This window comes from Grus americana, chromosome 2, assembly GCF_028858705.1.
Source record: "Grus americana isolate bGruAme1 chromosome 2, bGruAme1.mat, whole genome shotgun sequence".
Classification (NCBI taxonomy): Eukaryota; Metazoa; Chordata; class Aves; order Gruiformes; family Gruidae; genus Grus; species Grus americana.
Genome location: NC_072853.1, coordinates 163,132,416 through 163,149,097, shown reverse-complemented (window position 1 = coordinate 163,149,097; position 16,682 = coordinate 163,132,416). Strand labels below are relative to the sequence as shown.

Below are 16,682 nucleotides of genomic sequence, written 5' to 3'. Positions count from 1 at the left end.
GGCAGGGCAGGGGGCTGCAGAGCCGGGGGGCACGCTCCAGATGCTGCATCTCTTGTCTCCTTGAAATGAGGGAAGATGCTTCCCTGGTCAGTTGGGTCCAAGCAGACGATGCTTCGCCCATCCCCCAAAAGTCAAACAAGAAATTGTCGCTGTTTGGCCCCTGTTTTCAGACATTCTGGTATTTCTGCATGTGCATTTATTCCCTCCTATTCACACGGATGTATAACTAGGCAGCAGCTGTAATGTAATACCCGAGTCCTGTATATAACTCTGAAAACACAACTGGAGCAGGCCTATTATCGTGAGACCAATCTGAGCAGGAAATATTATCATTACCAGGGGGCATTATTTTTTCCAATCACACTTCATATCAGTTGTCATCAAACCCCGTGTTTTATATAGTGTTACAATAGCCACAGTTGCCATGAATTGTCTCTGGATGGACTGTAAGTATTAAAAACAAAATAAGAAGCATATGTTGGAATGTCTGAAACTAGCAGACGAAACTCAAGGCTTTGACAACGTTACGGGTTTTTTGGAAGGAGCCAGATTTTAGCAATAACATTCCACTTTTGTTAGTCTACCCACCAGCATCTAACCTGCCCTATAACATCTCACTTGAGTTTACAATTTCCTTCACCTCCTGTTCCTCTCTAATGTAAACTCTCTGGCTTTTCTCGAACGTGTGGCTTGGAAGAGGAATAGCTGAGGCTCCGGCCTCTCAGGTGCCAAGTGGAAATCTTCCTTCAGAGCGGACAGGAACAAATGTACGACCTAAGGAAAGTGCTTATCCGTAGCTCTTTTTTTTTTTCCCCTCCTGCACAAGCTGTAGCAAAATGTCAGAGGCATGATGCACGCATTCCTTTGAAGCCATTCCATTGCCTGATGATCCATTTTGCTTACGAAAGGAATGTACACTCAGTGCTGTGATTTTTGTTGGAGGCCACAACAGCAATGTAATAACTGCGAGGAACACTGCCAGGTTTCCCCCCTTCCTTACGCATTCCAAAACTTCCATCCAGTGAGCAATAAATAGCAAAAAAATATTAATTACCCAAAGGAAGAATTCTCTCCTGAACAAATATTGGCTTTGTGACGAGAAGGAGCTTGTGAAATGTGTGTTTGCCTACCAAGCCCACTCAGTCTATTTCTGATTCCCAAAGAACGTAATGACCTGTGTGCCAGATTTTATTTTGGCTTTTTTTTTTGCATGGCCAGCAAGAACTGTAACAATCATACAGGAAGGAAAACACTCTATTGTTGCTCTTGGTCTTTTGGTGGTTTTTGTTCTGTGCTTTTAACTGTGCTTCACTTCTGGAGTTGCACAACAACAACAACAACAAAATTCTTCTTTTTTAACCTATTCACTAATTGTCCTAGCTTTTCCCTAACTCATTCACTGCTTAAAAATGTTCTATAAATGAGCTTGGAAGAAATCAGTTTCGAGCTATTAAATGCCACACACACAAGCACACAAGCACAGGCATCCTTATATATATTCATAGATACCCACGTAGGGGCTTGACCCTGGAACCACATGGGTTAATGTAGAAAAGCCTCCAAGCCCTGCTCCAAAGCAAAAATGATGGTGTCCATCCTGTGCAAAGTGCTGTGCACAAGGGTCAGTCTTTGGCTGAAGAACTTGGTGTCAATGAAGGTGAATAACTGATGTTTCGGGTCCGATGGCAAACTCCATCAGGTGGGAAGGGGAATATTTCTGCTCTCACTTTGGTCTGCTGGATGTAGCCCCCTTCCCCCAAATGGAGGGGGCTCTCTGTGCTCAGGGGGAAGGGAAGCAGGGCACAAGGCATCAGCAAAACTGAAGTACAGGCCATGTCCTCCACGGGCATCATTGCAGCCTTTCAAACTTAAAGGGGGCTTATAGGAAAGATGGGGACAAACTTTTTAGTAGGGCCTGGAGCAAAAGGACAAGGGGCCATGGTTTTAACCTAAAAGAGGAGAGATTCAGACTAGATATAAGGAAGACATTTTTTACAATGAGGGTGGTGAGGCACTGGAGCAGGTTGCCCAGAGAGGTGGTAGATGCCCCATTCCTGGGAACATTCAAGGTCAGGTTGGACAGGGCTTTGAGCAACCTGATCTAGTTGGAGATGTTGCTGCTCATTGCAGGAGGACTGGAACTAGATGACCTTTAAAGGTCCCTTCTAACCCAAGCCATTCTGTGATTCTATGATTCTAAATTGGGCACGGGTGGCTCCAGCCCCCTGCCCATGACTGGGTGAAGCATGCTGCCGGAGCAGGGCTGTGGTCCCAATGCCTCTGCTGCCTGGGGAAGCAAAACTTTGTGTCTAGCCACCACAGCTGGCCCCTACTCAGACACAGACCTCGGATCCAAAAGCCAGAAGAGTTGGGGTTGATGGCCAGAGCTCTGCACGCTGCTGACAGCTGGGAAAGATGTATCTACCCTCTTGGTCAAGGGCAGCCCCAGACCCCAAGCCGCTCAACCCACATGCATGCAAGCACCAACCTAGCACTGAGACAGCAGAGCCCAGGTGTGGGAGAGGGGCAATTCCTTCTGTGGTGCACAGCCTACACTTAGGGGTTGGCACAGGCCTAGTGTAGGTCATCCCACTGCAAAAATCCTGTGGCATTTTCCCAGCAGGTCCCACAACCTCCACAGTTTCCCTCAAACTTCCCTTTGTAACGTGCTCAAATCATTCGGTCTTACAGGAGCTGAAAAAACATCTCATTATTTGTTCCTTGCCTGCCTTGTTTTGGGGCTTTTCTTTTGGGAAAACAAACAAACAAACAAACAAAACCCAACACTAAATGCAATGGAGGCAGAGAGAGGCACTTGGAGAAGACCAGGAAGGAGTCCAGGACTGTGCAGCCCCAGGGTATAGTAACCACAGTCCCAGGACATGACATGCCAGCCCTCTCTTGCAGAAGAGTGTGGAAGTGACATTTTGAGTCTAAGAAAATGATGGCAGTCTTCCTGAATGCAAAGCCTGGTTCAAAAAACTCAGAGGAGACCACCCAGAGAAGACATGCGTGGAGATCCCCATGAGCAAAACTCTTAAATCCTAAGCTATCCCTCATCTAAGTTGCCTGAGGCAGGAGGAGATCCATTCATAGGTTGTGCCCTTCCCTGCTGCTGTGAGCTGCTTATATTGTGAGAGCAGTCAGCAGTTAGGAGCAGTTACATAGAATTATTTAGCCACATAGAGATCTTTTCATGAACAGAATAGCAAATCTTTTCATTCAACAATTTTTAGACAAGAGCTATTTGTTAATATGACATTTTTCAGCTGTATCAGTACAAACATCCATCCATTTGGTTTTTCACACACAGAAAACTTTTCTTGCTGTTTCCAAAAGGGCGGGGGGAAGGATGAATGAAAACTGGATGCATTTTTTTGTTGCTGTTGTTGTTTGTGGTGTGTTTTGCTGAAAAAGAAAAGAAGGTCAAAATAAGGGGAAAGGCCATTTTTAACCGTCCAAAATCGCTTGATTCAATAAACGTTGCCCAGCGCTAGTGTCATGCTTTGCTAATCAGATTTCAGGAGATGTTCAGCGCAGTAGATCACGCTGCCATGTCTTATCAGCTAAACTAAATGTTGTGGTTACACCATGCAGCAATATCACAACAGCAATACTCGATCTTCACAGCTGGCTCTTGTAGGACCCTGAACAGTTTTCTGCTCATTTTCTGCACCTCCTTAAAACTAATTCAGCTCCTATTAGGAGCAAAAAGACAGAGACACACCGGGAACGGGACTGCAATGGTCAGTAGCATCCCTTGGGATGCTTCGGGGCAGAGATCCATCTGGCTTTAGCTCCCTGTCCTCACCTTCCCTGTGGTGGTGACTGTCTAACGTGGGAAGGATGCCGTCCTCTCCGCTTGTCGTGTTTATTCTGCCCTTGTGCTGCAAAGTTACGATTTCTGATTGTTGCTTTTTTTTTTTTCCCCCCATGCTCACCTACCCTTTCAGCAGGATTCCTTTCCCCTTCACCAGCGGACATGAGAGCAGATTACAGAACGATTCAGCTGGAAAAACTGCCAAAAAATGAAACAAACAATCTATTAAATTGTTTTCTGCGCAAAAATCCAAATTCTGGCTTAAATTTCTAGAGCTGGAATACCATCCGGGGGATTACGTGCAGTTATCTCCAACCGCTGGGTGTTCATATTTTCTCCTGATATGTTTCCCTAACCATCATTTGGGTCTTAGCAGAAGATAAATTTCTTTTAGTTTGATGCTATTCCTGGGGCTTCCATGGTGTTTCCATGTAAAACTTCAGTTGTGATAAACCCCTTGAAATTTACTCCACATAAAGAAATGAACTGATTTGATAAACAGCACTTATTACACCAAAGGATAGACTTGATTTCTATCATGCAAAATCAGATCTGGTGTCAGTATTCGAATAGCAAACAGGAGGTTTCATGGGAAAGCCTGCTTGTTTGCAGCAGGTAGGTTGCCTTTGAATATTTTGGGTGTGACTCATTTGACAAGAGCAGACACCTAAATTGCCCATCTGAGCAAGTCTCCCCAGTCTCCCTTTGCAGAGATCTCATCAAGGGAGACCAGGACTTGGCTTCTCCACAAGCCGGCAGCTAAACCTGGCCTGATGCCCCGTGCTCTCGAGTCCTCACCGTGGCAGGGTCCCAGGTGGCTAGCAGAGGTGCGGGGTTGGAAAGCATGATGAGGTGAATCTGAGGGGGGTTTGTGTGTGTTGGAGCAAATTCTGGTGTTATGGCATGCTGAAGGGCATGTTAGCAGCAGCAATGAGGATTAATTCCTCTGCTCCCCAAGCTGCAAAGGAAGAAACCTCTTGTCTTGCCAGCAGGAAAACATCTCTTCTTGGCCAAGGGATTCCTGTGAATGTCTGGGGGCAGGCAGGAATTGCAAGGATTGGTTTGGCTGAAAGATAAATCACCATTTCCAACCGGCACCCGGAGCTGTCAATACCCTGATCACACCTGGGCTTTTCTGACAAAAGGTCCAATGTGCACCCATGCACTCCTTTGAAATCCACCAAAACGCATGCATTATTTCCATGTCCTGCTCTTCTCATGCGGTGATGATCTGCATGATTTGAGCTACGCACAGGCTTAAGACACGGCACGTGATTTCTCCCAGTAAGGCAGAGACAGCCTGTCTTATCCCTGTGCCTTGCATCCTCTAACACAATGTGGTGGCAGTTATAAATGAACCTGAAATTCATGTAGCATCAGACTTTCCAAAATCCACTCTTGACCCAGCCTTGCATTCTGAATAGATTAGCAGTTATTTCTGGTTTGTTTTGTTTTGTTTAAAAAAAAAAAAAATCCAAACCCCTAACCCATTGAAAAATGTTAAAGGGAAATTGCAAATGTTATGCTTGTCTGAACAGGAGTCAGTCTGGGAAACACACTACAGACATATTAATTTTGGTGAGATTTCTCCCCCCTGCCCCCCCCATCCTGTGTACACTCAGATGAGGAATGCTCTGTTTTGGCTTATTCCCATCTTTTAATGCGCACACTGCTTATCAGAGATGCAGGAGTTAAGGTGGAGGAAATTAAGGTGACCTCTACTAGTTCAGGTCTTTATGCAATTTGAGATGGTCTTTAGTCACATATTTTGGCATGCTGTAAATTAGACTTCCAGAGTATCTCAGACCTTTTATTTTATATTTTGTTCTCCTTTGTGTGACTGAACACCCAGGAAGGTTGTTTTATTCATCTGACTCTTAAAACTGATTACTATATACAATTTAAAACAAATCTGTATGTCTTCTCCAGCTCTTTTGGCTAATACCATGTGAAAAGTCCTTCCAGACTTGACGGGAAAAATGTTTCTCAGCTATTAATCAAGCCATTGATTTAGGAATTTTGCTCAGGGAAAGAACTTAGCCCTCACGCAGGGAAAGGGCCATAAATCTGCTAGAGGAAGAACTTCTGGGGCTCCGTTACTCATCCTCTTCCTGCCTGTGCAAATAGAGCAACTTTTGCAGACCAGATGCAGGAGTCAGCACCACAAGAGCGGCAGGGAAATCCCCACCTCCCGCTCGGTGTGGAGGAGGCAAGGTTTGAACACGTTTGGCTGCAGCCAAGGAGGAAAAGGCAGAAAACAAGGTGAAAATGACCCTTGGGCTCCGCACCTTGTGCTGACACACGCTCACCAACAGACAACAGAAAACGCTGCTGGTGGGACACCCACTCCCGTTCCCACGCGTGGGTCTAAACACTGCGCAATGAGATGACACCAAACTTCCTTTTGCAATACGTCTGGACCCGCATCACCTCCCTAACCCTGATGGCACGGCTTCATAGACCTCCTCCTCCTTCTCCACCACCTCATCCCACCCTGGCTGGTGCTTTCACCAGGGCCGAGCTGCCCCGGGGATAAAAAATACCAACAGAAAAAAAACTTGGTAACTGCAAAGGGGCTGGGAGAGGCATTAATTTTGTGCCTTTATCGCTAAAAAGGGCTGTGCACAGCTGATTTGAATAAGTTATCTCACTGTTAAACACATCTTCCTGTTAGGGAAAACATTGCTCAAGACTGAAAGGGCTCGTAATTGCTTTTCGAAGTTGACTTTTTGTGTGGGCCTACCCACTTTTTGCCTCTGTCCTAAATAGCACAACTCCCACTGACTTACTAGAAATATTAAGAACTAATGACTCAATTCCTAAGAATAATTTCGGGTGTATCTATTTATAGGGACCAGCCCTAAGCTCAAAAGCATTGGCAACATCCAATCCTCTATTTTTCCATCATGCTTTGATATCACACTGAAATAGCCTGGAAATCAACACTTTCCACTGTTCCTTGTTCCTGGATATCTGCCCTTTCCAATCCAGATAACTCGCAGCACTTGATTTCTCAGGAAGGGACATGAGCAGTCAACTATTTTCAGGAAGTGTCTGGAAGCTCAGTTTAAAATAGAAGCAGAGATGCTGGTGGACAGATGCAAACTCGTCCTTCAGTGGTGGATTAGAGACATTAGAGAGCACTTCTGAAGGGCAACCGGTGGGGCTGGACGTGTTGTTGTTGGAAATGATGTGGGTAAAGGCAGTCCTGTTGTGGGGCAGAGGATGGAGAGACAGGGGATAGAGAAGTAGAGGATGGAGAGACAAGGCATGGAGAGGCAGGGCATGGAGAGGTAGAGTTTGGAAGGGCACGTCATGGAGAGGCAACCCTGAAGCTATTTCAACTTATAGCAACCAAAGGACCTTCAAACTTCCCCAAACCTGAATAATCAGACCCACCCAATCACTTTTGACTGCACTTTTCAAAGGTAACCCATGATCTTTAAGGACAGATACTAGCCAGGCATCGAAAAAATGGGGCTACAAAGTCACTCTTGGGCATTTAGATCAAAGAAATCAATAGTGCATATCTGTAGCCAAATATTGAAAATAAGCAGCTACCCAATTTAAAAACTCTGCAGAAAGGAGAGATATCTATTTGTTACAGGAATCTCCCATGCCATTAGGTGTCCACTTTTACAACTATAGCTTACCTGTTGCTTTAGGTCAAAAACCTGTTTCCTCATGTTTATTTTTTAAAGGGATGATCCCATCATGAAGTTGTTAGCGGAAGGATGGGCTGCATTTTCTCCTCCATGGTGCATCTCCACCCCCACAGCCATCGCCAGCACACCACTGTAAGGTTACAAAACATGTCGATGCAGTGGTGGCATTGATGACTTCAGTGCCAAGACACATTTACCTTTTCTTTGGAAATTCTCTGCTGAACACCCTCTCGCCCTTCCTCCCTCCTGCCGAGGGTTAAGAGGCGAGAAGCAGGATGCTGGCTAGGCCAGCGAGTGACTCATCCTCTGGGAAACTGAGCGTGGTGTGGCTTTCTGAGGAAAGAACCCATGAGTAAGGGCTTTTTTTTCCTCTTTCTTTCTTTGTTTTTGTTTTTACAAGGAGAATCGGGCCATGCAGGACAGTGGCACATAAATGAAGGTCACATCAGGTTGCCCGGGAAGAAGGGCACTGCAGGAGTCCCAGTGCTTCCCCCCTGCCCAGAAGCCACAGAACTTAATGATGTGGTACGGGGATATTGCTTTCACAGGTTACAAAAGCCCATTTGGGGCAAAGAGATATAATATCTAATAAAATGCCTCTCCTGATAGTTCACCGACAGCAATTGTTTCTCAGAAGTTGTTGCCTCTCCTGAAACAGTGGTTTTGAACAACATGATTTTAATCAGATGTTCAGCTGTTGCAGGATATTGTAAGGAGGCTGGGGTATGCGTGGATCAAAACAGGTTTGAAACAACAGAATTTCCCTTTGCAAAACCAATGGTGTGTCTTTCCCTGTAGGTTTGGGGGTTTTTTTGGTTTTTGCTTTTTTTCCTCACCAGTTCTGCTTAATTACTGTTTCAGACAGCAAAACCAGTCCATCTCTGATTTTTAGGAGAGATGAAATAAGCCTTTCAGTAATAACACTTCCCTGCCACATCAGGTGCTGTGAACCTGTTGTTATTAGGAATTATTAGTCATGTAGATGCTTTGCCAACAGCACCGGCACACGTGCCTCGATAGGTTACTCTTTTTGTTGAATGAAGGGGTTAAAAATAAAAGGGAATGAGTCAGGACTGGTGACGCATCCCCGTGACAGGACGGCATTGGTTAACGGGTCCGGGGAGTGTGACAGGGTCCCCCCAAATAACTACCTGGCGCTTCAGGAGCGGTCACCCCGCTGGCAGGGCTGGCATAGAGACGGTTAAGGTTCGTGCAGGTGTTTCGCTCTAACAGGCACTGTCAGGTACCTTTGCAGCCTTGATGACCATCTGGTTACTATAAAGAATGGTTTATGGGATCTCATCCTGTTTTTTGACTACTATAACATAAGTATTGAGAGCCTGTAAGTTATGGCTTCATAAAAATAACAGCTTAATAATGAGAATGACTTTCTCCTTCCAGACCATGGCAAATTCGGGTGTATTTCCCCCCCCTCCATTAGGACTGTAAAATGAGACAAAAGAGACCCAGGCATCTAGGGGGAAAAAAACCCAACCCCACAAACCTCTCAGACCTTGTTTTACAGCAGAGCCTAAGCACAGCTCAAAGTTGTTTGCAGGGCAGGGCTGAATCCCAGCCTCTGTTTTGAAGAAGGGGAAACTGAGGCACTGAGCTGTGCAAGAGCTTGAACAGCAGCATCCAGACAGTCAGTGGTCGGAGCAGGAACTGCATCCTCAGCTACACCCGCCACTGCAGCCTGCGCTGCTGTAACTAAAGCTACCAGCACAGCTACCCAAGAGTTGTCCCCCTTTATCACACCTACGTTTAGGCCATGTCTTGGTCTTTCAAACTCCTTTTGTATTTCCAGAAAGCAATAACCCTCTTCAGACCCAATTTCTCAGTGCTTTATAGGGCAGCAGGGCAGTGTGTAAATATATGACTTTCTCCTTTCAAGCAGTGAAAGGTCTGGACCAAAACTGTTTGTTTTCTTTTTCACAAAGGTACAGATGGGGAAAGGCCTTCTGCTATACATTTCTTTAGGACATCGGAATCTTGGATATGTAAAATCAATGGGGTTTAGGTTTTTCTTGGGCATTCCTCTCAAAAATATTCTCTGAATTTGTTCTTGAAAAAAAAAAAAGAAAAAAAAGGGTTTTTTGCAAGTATTTGAATGAAAGATTGCAATTCAGGCAGCTGAATTTTGGTGGGGAATCAGAGGAGTACGCAGAACTTCCCAGTTAAAATTAAGCTCCATATCCCTGCCCTGTTTAGTCCTACACCATCATCTCAGGATATCTGCACACAGCCGGCAAACTCTTTAAAGCCAGCTTTTAAAGACGACGACATTACTATGGGAGGAAATCAGTAGCTATCTGCTTTCTTAAATATCAGGAAAGAGCTGACAGTATTATGGACATCAGCGTTGTGCATGAAATGCTCTTCAACTCTGCAGGAGAAGCCTGCAGAGAAGCACAGGGCAGAGCACACACGCTATGCAGGAGGAAGGATGAACATGTTCAATGTGTTGGCTCACATTTTGGAAGACCCAGTTTTGGTTTCAGACAACCTGCGCGACCTGCAGAATGTCAAACAGTCCCTCGGTTCCTGTAAAACGGAGCTGCCAGGAGGGTAACTGTGTGTGAGACGGTGGGGTTGTGGGCTACACTGGTAAGAGTCAGTAGGTTGGGAGGGAGTCATCTGCTCTGATTTTAGGTTTCTGCAGCACAAATGTCTCTATCTGAGTCAGCCAGTCTTTACAGGGAAAGGAGACAGTAATCTCATCTGAAAACAGGAGTCTGGGTCAGGTGAACCATCCTCTGGAGGTACCTGTTTCTATGAAGCGATGGGCTGGACACACAAGCCTAAGGTTGAACCTTGGAGGAGGACCAGCCAACCTCACCTACACAGCGATGGCCAGGACTGCAGCCTCCCGTGGAGTGGGGACGCCCAGGCATCTGGTCCTCCCTGGAGCCTGCCTTTGCAAACCAATTAGCAAAGAGTGGAGCCATCATGATGACACACCTGACCAAGACCTGGGCGAGGCTGGGCACCCAAGCCTGGCTGTAGGACCCTCAGAGCACTTCATAACCTGCTTAGACAGCACAGAGATTAGCCCCCTGCGTGGGGGTCTCGGCAGGCCCAGAGACAGGGAGGGCATCGCTGCTCCCATCACTTGTCAGCCGGGGAAAACTCCCTCTCTTTTTTCTTTTTAGAGACAAGCCAGCTCGTGATGTCTTGAGATAGACCAGGGGAGCTCGGGAACGGGCCAGGGTGCTGGAGACCATTGGCTGCATGTCTGGGAGGAGGCAGGGGTGGGATTATCTTTCTTATGCCTCCAATTTGACCTCTTTGCCAGCAGATTGTTCTGATTTTCCACATGGAGGAATCTAGGGACCCTCTCGAAAGTTCAAACTCCGTCATCTTCCCTACAGGCAGCAGCAGAGCTCTGGGCTTCTGCACAGCCCTGCCTCACAGGGAGCTGGACTGCAGAGCAGCCCTCACAACCCCAGCTTGCTTCATGCACAAATTTGGGCATTTCATGTCACTTTTATACTGGACCATGTGGGGTTTTTGCTAGTCAAAAATTTCCATGGAAAACTAGGAATTCAGGGTTGCATTTTCTGCTGGTTTTACCACCTCAGCAAAAGACCCGGGGGAAATTGCTGAGATGATTTCAAGTCAAAGCATTTCCATTTCTCTTATTGCAACAGAATTTTATTTGAAAATTTGTGTGCAGTTAACAACCAAAAAGCTTACAAGTAAAAAACAAGAAACAGGGTTGTTTCTTTCAGATTTTTGCTTAGTTCAGAAAAACGAAACATTTCCATCTCTAGTCAACCTGAATTCTTACGATTTTTTTAACTTCCTTGGTTCAGTCAGCAAACCTGAAAGATCAGCTCTTTGCACAGCTTCATCTGACAACCTTGTTGACTTCCTACGTGCTGGTGCAAGAATGTGCACTGGATTAACTAAGTATTGTCCATCAATGCAACACAATACAGTAAAACACACGGGAATATCAAGTACTGTCCTTTCCAGCTCAAGGAAGCATCGGAGCATCTAAAACCAGAATTTCCCAGTCCGTGGCTGGAGCACAGAGGCTCTACAATCACGTATCTTAATAACAGGTCTTACCCAGCACAGGAGTGCTCTATGGCATGCACATTATTGCTCCATCTGCCCTGGTTGCAAACATTTATTATTCTCCGTGACACATGCTGTAAAATTGCACTGAGGTAACTATGTCTAGTTAGTAATTTCCATCCAGATGAGCTGAAGGAATTAATGAATTTGGAAGATCTGAGATCTTTGGAGATAGGGACAGGCAATGGCATGCTTTAAAATAATCACTCTCAACTGTGCACAAGCTTAAAACCACCCTACTAATCATAGGCAATCTAAGTGCTTATCGGGGCAGAGGGAGAGCTCAAGCACCATTCAAACTCTCTAATAATGGTAAATGATTCCACAAATACACGTGTCCAGGACTCGGACTGCTTCCAAAGCTAAATGCTTATGAAAACTTGAAGTGCTCCACTGGTTTTAAATCACTGTGCAGGGCCGACTGATTTAAACTACCAGAGCACTTCTCTTTTCCTTGCATTTTCTTCTCCCCCCCTTTTCCTTTTCCTTTTTTTTTTTTTTCTTTTTATGAACACTTCGATTTGGAAGCAAGTCAAACACTTTAGTTTAGTGGTTCGAGACCATATTGAACCGATTTAGAAATATGTCAAAAAAAAGAAACAGTAAATTATGGTTTAAAACCCTTTTGTTTCGGAGCATTTAAGAAGCGAGGGCTGCTGCTAGAGCTGGGATGTATTAGCAAGGGGCTGGAAGACGGCACTGGGTTGCAGGCATGGACGCTTATCTGTTTGATCACATACCTACTGCAGGACAGATCTGCCCATGTGCTGCTCCCTCCCCTGTACCTTTGATGTGCTGACTTTTTTCTCTGATCCTTAGTGGCCTTTTGCTGCAACTGGAAAAATTCCTCGGCTTGTAGGTGCAGGGCTAAAAGTGACCTGAAATGTAAATGTTGTGCGTGGAAAGGGGAAAAGATGCAGCCCTCACCTGGGCTTTTTAAATAAGCAGATTGCAGTCTTGGCAGTCTCCAACAACGACAGCGTCACAACCTGAAAGTGAAACTTTCTGGCGAATTCATACCTCTCAAAAGACAGGATAAAACTGAAGAGACAGCATAAATAATGGAAAAGTGAATTAGACTTTAAAAATTCTGTCCTGTTTAATAATTCAGAATGATTATAACATGCTGAAAGGAACTTTTTTTTAATTACTTCTAGGCTGGCAATCTCCCATTAGTGCGCACACATCTTCATCAAAAATCATCGGCTAACGAGAGCTGCATTAGTGCGAGACAAGCGGCAAAGTGCATCCCTTTGGATGTTTATTCACACCAAAGACCTGCGCTGCCTTCCTGCACCTACGGCCATGCCTGGGAGGGAGGAGATCCCGCAGTCCTGGGGACCAAAGCCCTGCCCCTGGCTGCAGCCACGTTCTGGCTTGCATAAAACATTGAAAATAAAACTCCCTCGGAGCCAGTAAATCGAAGCTGCTTGTCACCATTGCTGGGAAATGAGTGCAGCGGGAAGGAAACCGAGCTTACGGTCGCAGACATGAGCTGAGGTTTCCCTCTCATGTAATGTGGTGAGTCTGAGGGACTGATACAGCCACAGCAAGTGGGGGAAACGAGGACATGGGAGCATGCCAGGCTGAGCGCTGAAGACAATATCAGCAGAGCCTGAACAATGAGTCCTGCCTTCCTAAAAATCCTTGTTTAGTGACTCAGGTTGTGCACACTACCTGTACCCTCCCTTAGGATGCTACAGGTGGGGAGAGGTGTCGGCTGCTGCTGGCATTGAGTTGCCGGTGGAGGATGAAACACGGGCAGACCATCAGCGTTCCCATCACCGAAAGCCACAACTTCCTTCTAACAGAGCAAGGAGCTTCGGTGGTGAAAGTGAGGAAGCATTGCCTGGGTGATGCTTTCCATGAGACATGTAACCAAATGGCAGGTGGGTGAGGAGCAAAGCTCTGGAGATGTCAGGAAAGGAGGAGGGCAGATGGCAGGAGAAGAGTGGTAGGTGTCTTGATTGATAGCTAAGAGCTCTAGGTAGTTGAAAGAGAGTCCAGCTAAGTCACAAACACCGCCATGGCTGGAAGCAATGAGGCTGAGGCATGGACCGGGACAGTGGAGTAGCCGAGAAGTGCACAGCCTGAGAGGAGCAGGAGAAAATGCACAAAGGGCTCTTTTGTAGCTGGGACGTGAGCATGGCTCCACTTGCGAGACTCAGATCTGTGGTCACAGGAGCCAGGCTGTGCTCTGAGGTTGCAGCCAGACTCATTTAGCATTTTGCGGGCCGTAATTTACAAGCAAATATAAATACTGGCCACCCACAGAATATACCCGACTCCCGTAGCAAAGCTGGTAGGTGGGGGAACATGGCCACCCCTCAGCCACTACCTTCACCATGCCATCTGGCTTGCTGTTGCCAAGCTCATGACGGCCATCTGCCTTGTAGCTGCATAGGAGAAAGTTAATTATATTTTTTTGTAGAGACACAACGGCAGCTGGAGATGCCAGCCAAGCATACGCGAATAAATTAGGCCCAAATTCCATTGCCAGAACTCAAAGAAAAGTTGCTTCTGGGTCAGCCATGCTTCGGCCCCACCACACCAGAAAGGACAAGGCTTTCCAAGTGTCTAGGAGCTGCCGCTATGTCATGATCATGTTTTGCCACGGTACCTCTGTGTGAAGGAAGCTCTCCTCTGTCGGACGATGCACGGTGGTGCAGTCTGCTCCAAACCCTGCCTGGACCTGCTGGGGGACAGAAGGAAACATCCCTTCACCTGATGTCCCCGTTCCCACATCCATCATGTGAGCACAGCCATTCCCATTTCCTTTGCAAAATGCCTCAAGCAGGAAAAAATAGTGTAAGAACAAAGTATGACAAAAACAGTTTTCTTTGGCCCTGTTAAAACTACTGTGAGAAAACGCAGCTGTGCAGGAGCATTTAACAAATTATTTTCTTTGCAAAACCTCACCTTTTTGTACCAACCAATATGCATCAGCGACCCTCAGCTAATGACAACTCACAGACACCCTCACTGAGTATGGTCCTGAGCCCAAACCACACACCCTTCCTTTGGGTGAAGGCTCCTGGGGGTACAGGAGCCACGCTCTTGCACCAAGGTAATTTTGGGGTTCAGGTTTGCATTCCCGCGCTCTGCCATCCCATGCTGTGCTGACATAACTCTGCATCTTTGCATTTTGGTCCATAGGTGAACCTCCAGGGATCAGACCTTTCCTCCCCTGTGATTTTCAGAGCACTAAATATATTCCAGTGGGCACTCAAGGCTCCTGTTCTCATTTAGGTCTGGAGGAAGCTGTGTTGTCCTCACACAAAAGAAGCACCGGGGCATAGATTAAACCCTCTCGAGAGACGGGAGTTTTCCAAACTGCCTCATAAAGGGAGCAGCGCGTTGTGAGAAGAGAAAGCTCCTTTGTTTTGGATAGCAGCTGTAATCTCCACATCAAGCACATGTTGGAATTTGTAAGTGGCCATTTAGCCATATTCTGACAGCAGAACGAGCAAGATCGGGGCGGCAGCCAGGCCTATTTATAGAGAGGAGGTTTGAGGTAATATCCTTACCTTGGATGCACTGTCTCCACTTAAGAGCCCAGCTAATGAGAGAAAGTGATGCCAGACAGTCAGACAGCAAGGAAGAAAGTCACAGCTCACTCTGACTGGCTTGCTTTGCATCAGAGCAAATTAAGTTTTACAAAACCAATAGAAATCTCTGAAAACTCAGTTTCTTCCCAAGCCTAACAAGAAAAGGAATGGCAGAAGATAATAGCCGTAGAGGTTCATCAGGCCAAACCCGCATAAGCATATCACGTTAATGTATCACTGTCGTCGCAGTACAAGAGCGTTGGGAAATCGTGAGCTATCCAGGAGGTCACAGCTTAGCCCACAAAGTTTGCTGACCTTTTCGTTGACGTTACGGATGACACTCAATGGCTCAGGAGAGCTCTTGGAACACTCAGAATGAATCGAGACTGTCTCCCCGTATTGCGTCAAATATTGATGGTTCGAGTCTGCTAAGGCCAAGGTATTTGGTAAAAGTCAAGCAGTGTCAGCTTAGGTGTCCCATATAGATGGGCTGGGATCCAAGTCCATCTGAAATCAGGGAGGTTTGGAGCTGGATTGGGGCACCTGAGAAAGTGGATTTTTCCAAAATAAACAGGAGTCAGGAATCCATGAAAGCATGAGAAAAGGAGAGGACACCAAGGTGGTGGTGAGACCCTTTGGTTACCAGAGGTCTTTGAAGGGTTGTACTCAGAATAATAGGGTATCTTGGCCACAGCCTGTAGAGATGATAGTCCAAGGGTAAACTGTGGCTTGGAACAAGGCAAGGTGGGATAAGATTCAGCTTGCAGCTATAAAAGTCTAAATTTAGCCATTTAATTTAAATTTAATGTCTACACTACACGTAGGCCAGCCATGAGCCTGAGATCCCATTGCTGCCTGGAGAGGGATCACACTGGCCAAACGTGGGCGGTTACCTTCAGGTATGTTGAACAGATAAGGTCTTTATTCAAGAGCTGAGTTGAATAGCCCCAGGCTGGTGCCTTCACCAGAAGATCCCTTCCTCTTGCTATAATGAAGAGGGAATATGTATGACTGCTCCTGGAGGGCTCAAGCCAAGAAGTAAAAGCCCTCACAGTGGTTTTAACGGCAGCTGAAGGTTAGGGGTCAGAGCAGGGCTTTTCATCGCCTTGGCTCACCCATGCTTCTCAGAGAGGAGCTCATACTTTTCTGCTTTTTTGGCCAACACAGCCAGCTTCATGATCTGTGTACCAAAATCTGCCTAGGACCAAGAACCACAAGACACATCTCAGGTACCATATGGACCAGAGGAGATGCTCACGCACGAAACCAAAGGGCCCCACACTGACCACCCCAGCACTGATTCTTCCAAAGGAAGGATGTTCCCTTACATGAAATGGTGATTTTGGTTTACCCCTCAGGTGTGAAAAGTCATGCTGATGCATCCTGAGGACCTGTAATTAACCCAGTCTTCTTCTGAAGCTCCTCCTCCATGGAGGTACAATGCTCTCTGAATTAGGGGACGAGTGTTGTATTCGTCAGGTAAGAAAAAGAGTATTTATAGGAATCTCACTTCTAACATCGAAGCTGCTCTAAGAAGCTTGCCCGCGGTTCCCGCTGGCACGCGGG

The 16,682-nt window shown here is 46.3% G+C and overlaps 1 long non-coding RNA gene across 1 annotated transcript; it reads right to left on the bottom strand.

Moving 5' to 3' along the window:
* Positions 1-3,197: 3,197 nt before the first annotated feature.
* LOC129203162 (uncharacterized) lies at positions 3,198-15,281 on the bottom strand. The gene is made up of 4 exons (XR_008575931.1): positions 15,096-15,281; positions 14,189-14,263; positions 3,946-4,018; positions 3,198-3,408 (listed from the first exon to the last, which is right to left on the bottom strand). It is a non-coding gene; the product is annotated as an uncharacterized LOC129203162 (long non-coding RNA).
* Positions 15,282-16,682: the final 1,401 nt, after the last annotated feature.